Raw genomic sequence first — 7,615 nt, 5'->3', positions numbered from 1 at the left:
TACCTACGAGTAATTAGCGTCAAGATTACGTCATTACATATCGTTGGCCCCCCTTAATAACTCGAGTAAAAACTAGGAGGAAAGAAAGGAGAAAAAGCCCATAAAAAAGCCCACTCGTGCTAATGGCATGTCCTCCTAGTAGCAGCCAGTCCCGGGTATTACGTGGAAAACCTAGACCCTGGCGTGATTAACGTGTGTCCGGAGGCGATAAGTGCCGCTGCCGGTTGTCGCTCCGGTGCCTCTGCTCCTAATTAGATTCCACTCTGATTAAATCGGGCGACACTGGCGACAGGTGATCCTCCGTACAATACTATAAACTCCAACCAGGCAAGGTTAGCACGTACTCTTTTCTAATCAATCTGAACTCTCATCTTAATTCTTATATGTGTCGGAAATTGTTCATCCGATTCTGTTATTTTGAATGCATGATCTACTATGCTAATTTGTTTTTCAATTCTTTTGATTGTGCAATCTATGACGCTGTCATGAAGAGAAAAGCCCTCCTAAACACCATAAATATTGATTCGACTTTTAGGCATGCTGCTTAAAACGCTCAATCTACTGACATTGTTAAAGTGGCTAATGTGCTAGATCCAATTGAAGATAGCTTGGTTCGAAATTTCATGATAATTTACACTTAGGGGCCGTTCGGCAATGCTCCGCTCCACAGCTCCGCTCCGGGAGTTGGCGGAGCTGCAGTTTAAATTGGCAGAGTTGCAGCTTGCCCGCTCCGTAGATTCTAGGAGTGGATGAATACCGAACAGGGCCTTAATGGGAATTAGCTAACAGCTAGGTTATCTTCTGATGAAATTGTTAATAATTTTAATATTTTTGTGATTATAGGGGCAAATTTAAACTAATATAAATGTAATCACTTATTTTAATAGCGTTGAAGTGACATATTATTCTAGTATTATGGAATTATTTTTCCGCACAGGACGATTTTCTTTAACTATCTTGGCTTGGCCCCCCCTATACCCAAATCCTGGCTCCGCCCCTGCTAATTTCGTCCTTTTTTCGTTCGTCCATCGTCCGTCTACTTCACCCATATTATTTTCTATATCAGAGGTGATACTAATTTATCTTTATCTTTACCTAATAATTAAAACGGGTGGGATCGGCCTCCTGGGCTGGGTAGAGGCTCGGTAGCCCAACTAGCAGTCCGGTTGGGCCAGGTTCACTTCGGCTTTTATGCCTGTGCTTGCTTCTATCGTACGTTTTCTGTTCATCTGGTTTTCTCACGTAGGACGAAGTTTCTAAAAAATGTTGGACGAAGTTATTATATCCCTAAAAAAAGTAGGACCAAGTTCCACTTTTACAATACATGCCCATAATTTCTTATCATGCAAGATACTCCTTCTATATATAAAAATACAGGTACGGCACGGCAACAGTCACCCACGACCGTGTATCATGAAGGAATTCATCTTACTGTGATGCAATCTCGCTCCCTCCGTCGTCTACACTATATATAGCCATACTACTTTCCCCGTCAAAACATAGCTACAGCCGCAACATCTGGTACACCTTGCCTGATCTGTCGTGGAGGACACGGATGAGGCGGACTAAGGGAACATCACTAGATCATCCAACATGAATCTGTAGCGGCGATGCCGTTCCACGGCAAGCCCAAGCAACGACAGAATCATCTCTGGGTACCTGATCAAGATGCTTCTCGGATGGTACGTCGGAGTTCGTCCTGGTCATATCATGCAAGAATATGATGGATCGATCACAGAAGTCATGCCCAAGCGAGGCTGCGTCCGGCCGTGACATGGATGACTAACAGTCCGTGTCGCTGTCCTCCGATCTCAAGCAAGTTGGTACCTACCAACGAAGTCCGCGCCCTTCTCCATCCGGTGGATCGTATCCAGCCACCCCACCCTCACCTTCTTCCTTCATGCCCTATGCCGACGCTCAAGGTCACTGCATGCTCAGTGTGCTTTTTCTGTTTGCTCCACATGTCGTGTGTTGCGTGCTTACTTGGCTCGTGCGTGCGTGATGATGGAAAGCATGGCTTACTGTGCATCACTTCGTGACGCTGATTATGTGCTACTGCGGCCGATTGCTATTGCTACTGATGCTGATTATGCGGGTCCTTAGTACTTCCCTATGCAATATGTAGATAGAAAGATGATCAGCATATTTATAAAATTCTTGCAAATTAAACTGACTATTTATTATCTCTTCTCTAATATTTCTCTAGACCAGAATATCTTTCTTTTTTGCGTGTAAGATCAGAATCTCCTTTGTGCTCTCTATTGCAAAATTGCTCAATATACAATTGATTCCATGGTCCCTATGCCGTACAATTTTTAGACTTACATGCATGTGTCACTTTCAATTGCAGAGAAGATATTACCATTATTTTCAAAAAATAGAAAGTAGGATTTTGGCGCCCATGATCCATCTGAGGTATCCCGTTGTACAACATGAGTACTAAATTGTAATTCTCAACATGGACTTTTGCTTGACAATCTGGTCAAGATTTCTGTGGTAGTAACTATATGATTGGTATTTACATGTTGTTAGTTTTATCCATTCAGTAATTCTTTTGCTCCAAAATAACTAACTTTGTTGAAATAAAAATCACAGACTATCGAACTCATTTGTTTGTGGAAAAACCAATATATTTTTTTTGTCTCCTGCAGGAGCCTAAGGTTGATTTTAAGCAATACCCGGGGTGTGTTGACAATTGAGGAACATTGTTGTGAACCATAGAGTTTGACATTTTGTTTGAAATCTAGGAAGTGCTTTCGACTAAGAATCTATTTTTTAAGGTATGTGCGTTGGATCAAAGATAATCAGTTATATTTTAATTGCATATGATGTGGAAGTATAGGTTTACTTTAACACATTCAAGTGCAAGTGCAATCGATATATAAGTTGCTTTGTGACAATATGCATCCATAGATCTTTGTAAACATTAAATTGTTCATGAGCCGTTATATTTTGTCCATAAAATGCTAATTACATTTGAATACATATTGATTTTATCTTCCGTTGCAACACACGGGCATATGTGCTAGTAACTTCTAAACAATTTAAGTAATCTTGGAGCGGCATTCGGTGTTAAGATATTCAGTACCACTATGATTAATTTACATACGTGTCGTGCAGTAGCTGAGCTCATCGCCTTGGGATTGACCATGCCCGCATGTGTTGAGATCAGGTTAACACTGCAACCACCCTCAACGATGAAGGAATGGACGATAAGTGGCGATAAAGATGAACTCCGTGTTGAAATAGAGGGCGTGGATATGTAAGGGGTATTGTACCATGCTTATCACGCTAGAGACTGTGCGAACTAGCGGAACGTCTTGCCTTCTCAGGCCGACGGGTTCATGTTAAATAGATGGGGCGCACCTCCCATAACAGCGCATACATTCAGTTGCGATTACATGCTTGGAGATCAAGAAAGGACATAGAGATAAGAAGTTACATGAGATAAACATGATATCTAACAACCTAACCATCTCCTAAGATGCGCCTGTCATGTAGATATTGAAGTGTTTAACACCCTCCCTTAATCACAACTCCATTAAGTTGAGATTATACTTGATGTTTTCAAAGCTCTTGACAGGCAATGCCTTTGTGAATCCATCTGCAATTTGATCACTGGAATGCACAGAACGAATGTCAAGTTGTTTGTGAGCCACCCTTTCTCTGACAAAATGAAAATCTATCTCAATGTGTTTGGTCCTGGCATGAAACACTGGGTTAGCTGAAAGATAGGTGGCACCAAGGTTATCACACCACAAACATGGAGCTTGTTTACTCTTTATACAAAGTTCCTTGAGCATGGATTGGATCCATATGATTTCAGCTGTGGCATTTGCCAAAGCCTTATATTCTTCCTCTGTACTAGATCTTAAGACTGTAGCTTGCTTGCGAGCACACCATGATATTAAGTTGGGTCCAAAGAAAATAGCAAAACCACCAGTAGAGCGTCTATCATCAAGACAGCCTGCCCAATCAGAATAAGAGAATGCACTGACAAGTGTAGAGGATGATTTGCTGAAATTAAGACCCATGCTTAATGTGTTTTTGACATATCTAACTATCCGTTTGGCAGCAGTGAGATGAACAGTTGTAGGTGCATGAAGGAACTGACATACTTTGTTAACAGCAAAAGAAATATCAGGCCTAGTAAGAGTAAGATATTGAAGAGCTCCTACGAAGCTTCTGTATTTTGTGCTGTCCTCTTGAGTCAAGAGAGTTCCTTGTGTGAGAGATAATTTTTCTGAGCTAGATAGTGGAGTAGGTGTAGGTTTACAACCTTGTAGACCAGCTTTTCTTACCAAGTCAACTACATACTTTTCTTGAGAGAGATGAAGTCCATCCTTATGCCTCTTTACTTCAATCCCAAGAAAATAATGCAAGTCTCCAAGATCCTTCAAGGCAAAGTCTGCACTCAAATCTTTTAACAGTCCTGTGATAGCTTCATCAGATGAGCTTGTCACAATAATATCATCAACATATATTAGGACAAATATGCATGTATTGGACTTGTTGTAGATGAACAGAGAGGTGTCAGACTTTGAAGGAACAAAACCAAGTGTTTGCATTTTGTGACAGAGACGGGAGTACCATGCTCTTGGTGCCTGTTTCAGACCATAAAGTGCTTTGTCCAACTTGCACACATGAGAGGGTGCACTTTTACTTATAAACCCAGGAGGTTGTTTCATATATACCTCCTCTTCCAGAACACCATGAAAAAACGCGTTCTGAACATCAAGTTGCCTGAGACTCCATCCCCTAGAAACAACAATAGACAAAACAAGACGGATAGTGGCAGCTTTAACAACCGGACTAAATGTGTCCTCGTAATCTATGCCATACCGTTGTTTAAAACCCTTTGCAACGAGCCTAGCTTTGTAGCGATCAATAGTTCCATCAGATTTCCTTTTAATTCTGAATACCCACTTGCAATCAATTAAATTTTTACCTTGCCGCGGGGAAACTAAATGCCAAGTTTTATTTTTCTTGAGTGCCATGTATTCTTCATTCATAGCATTTTTTCAGCTTTCATCACCAAGTGCTTCCTCAAGCGTCTGTGGTTCACCTGGTTCACCTATAGAACAAACCATACCATATTTGGTTATGTGTTTATAATTAACGGGATGTATTACCCCATGATGTAGTCATGTACGTCATGACGGTGCAGTAGCAGGATCCCCAGCCACAGAGAATCCTGGACCAGAAGCTCCTGTAGCAGAATCTGCTCCCGCCGAATCTTCTGTGGCAGTTTGATCAAGTGCAGCATCTTCGGTTGGCCTCCTCATTGGTGGATGATGGCTGCTACCTCTTGAGCACTGCGTTGGTTTTCCCTTAAAGAGGAAAGGGTGATGCAGTAAAGTAGCCTAAGTATTTCCCTCAGTTTTTGAGAACCAAGGTATCAATCTAGTAGGAAACCACGCTCAAGTCCCGCGTACCTACACAAACAAATAAGAACCTTGCAACCAACGTGATAAAGGGGTTGTCAATCCCTTCATGGCCATTTGCAAAAGTGAGATCTGATAGAGATGATAAGATAATAGTTTTGGTATTTTTACGATAAAGACTAAAAATAAAGAAAGCAAAATAAATGGCGGTAAAAAATAACAGGAGATAAATATGATAGAGAATAGACCCGGGGGCCATATGTTTCACTAGTGGCTTCTCTCAAGAGCATAAGTATTACGGTAGGTGAATAAATTATTGTCAAGCAATTGATAGAATTGAGCATAGTTATGAGAACATCTAGGTATGATCATGTATATAGGCATCACGTCCGCGACAAGTAGACCGACTCCTGCCTGCATCTACTACTATTATTTCACACATCGACCGCTATCCAGCATGCATCTAGAGTATTAAGTTCATAAGAACAGAGTAACGCATTAAGCAAGATGACATGATATAGAGGGATAAACTCAAGCAATATGATATAAACCCCATATTTTTATCCTCGATGGCAACAATACAATACGTGTCATTTCCCCTTCTGTCACTGGGATCGAGCACCGCATGATTGAACCCAAAGCTAAGCACTTCTCCCATTGCAAGAAAGATCAATCTAGTACGCCAAACCAAACTGATAATTCGAAGAGACTTGCAAAGATATCAAATCATACATAAAAGAATTCAGAGGAGATTCAAATATTGTTCATAGATAATCTTGATCATAAACCCACAATTCATCGGATCTCGACAAACATACCGCAAAAGAAGATTACATCGAATAGATCTCCAAGAGAATCGAGGAGAACTTTGTATTGAGATCCAAAGAGAAAGAAGAAGCCATCTAGCTAATAAATATGGACCCGAAGGTCTGAGGTAAACTACTAACACATCATCGGAGAGGCTATGGTGTTGATGTAGAAGCCCTCCGTGATCAATGCCCCCTCCGGCAGAACACCGGAAAAGGCCCCAAGATGGGATCTCACGGATACAGAGAGTTGTGGCGGTAGAAATAGGGTTTCTTCGTTCTTGTTGATGTTTCCAGGGTATATGGGTATATATAGGTGAAAGAAGTCGGTCAGGAGAGACACGAGGGGCCCACGTGGGGGCGCGCCCAGGGGGGTAGGGCACGCCACCCTCCCTCATGGCATCCTCGTTCATTTCTTGATGTCCACTCCAAGTCCTCTGGATCACGTTTGTTCCAAAAATCACGTTCCCGAAGGTTTCATTTCGTTTGGCTCCGTTTGATATTCCTTTTCTAAGAAACACTGAAATAGGCAAAAAAACAACAATTTGGGCTGGGCCTCCAGTTAATAGGTTAGTTCCGAAAATAATATAAAAGTGTATAATAAATCCCGTTAAACATCCAAAACAGAATATATAATAGCATGAAACAATAAAAAATTATAAATACGTTGGAGACGTATCAAGCATCCCCAAGCTTAATTCCTGCTCGTCCTCGAGTAGGTAAATGATAAAACAGAATTTTGATGTGGAATGCTACTTAGCATAATTTTCAATGTAATTTTCTTCATTGTGGCATGAAATTCAGATTCGAAAGATTTAAGATAAAAGTTTAATGTTGACATAAAAACAATAATATTTCAAGCATACTAACAAAGCAATCATATCTTCTCAAAATAACATGGCCAAAGAAAGTTATCCCTACAAAATCATATGGTCTGGCTATGCTCTATGTTCACCACACAAAATATTTAAATCATGCACAACCCCGATGACAAGACAAGCAATTGTTTCATACTTTTAGTGTTCTCTAACTTTTTCAATTTTCACACAATACATGAGCGTGAGCCATGGACATAGCACTATAGGTGGAATAGAATGGTGGTTGTGGAGAAGACAAAACGGAGAAGATAGTCTCACATCAACTGGGCGTATCAACGGGTTATGGAGATGCCCATTGATAGATATCAATGTGAGTGAGTAGGGATTGCCATGCAACGGATGCACTAGAGCATGGCCGGAGACCTGTACAAGCCTCGTGTTAAAACGACAGATTATATCCATGCATTGCACACATGTATATATACAGATGCATGACATATGTGGGAACATATACGTGCATGTGTACTACCATGGTGCAACCGAACATATCCATGGTGGTGTGTGATGCGATGTAACGTCTCCTCTCCCAGCCGACGCCAAGAAGTAC

At 41.1% G+C, this 7,615-nt stretch overlaps 1 long non-coding RNA gene across 3 annotated transcripts; it reads left to right on the top strand.

Moving 5' to 3' along the window:
* The first annotated feature begins 111 nt into the window (after nt 1-111).
* LOC123185322 (uncharacterized) lies at nt 112-3,390 on the top strand. Of its 3 annotated transcripts, XR_006493336.1 has the most exons (4): nt 112-332; nt 2,351-2,415; nt 2,652-2,780; nt 3,173-3,390. It is a non-coding gene; the product is annotated as an uncharacterized lncRNA (long non-coding RNA). The 3 variants fall into 3 exon arrangements; XR_006493335.1 differs by having other exon boundaries at nt 2,652-3,390; XR_006493337.1 differs by lacking the exon at nt 2,351-2,415 and having other exon boundaries at nt 2,652-3,390.
* Nucleotides 3,391-7,615: the final 4,225 nt, after the last annotated feature.

This window comes from Triticum aestivum, chromosome 2A, assembly GCF_018294505.1.
Source record: "Triticum aestivum cultivar Chinese Spring chromosome 2A, IWGSC CS RefSeq v2.1, whole genome shotgun sequence".
Lineage (NCBI taxonomy): Eukaryota > Viridiplantae > Streptophyta > Magnoliopsida > Poales > Poaceae > Triticum > Triticum aestivum.
This window is presented reverse-complemented; position numbering and strand designations above follow the sequence as displayed.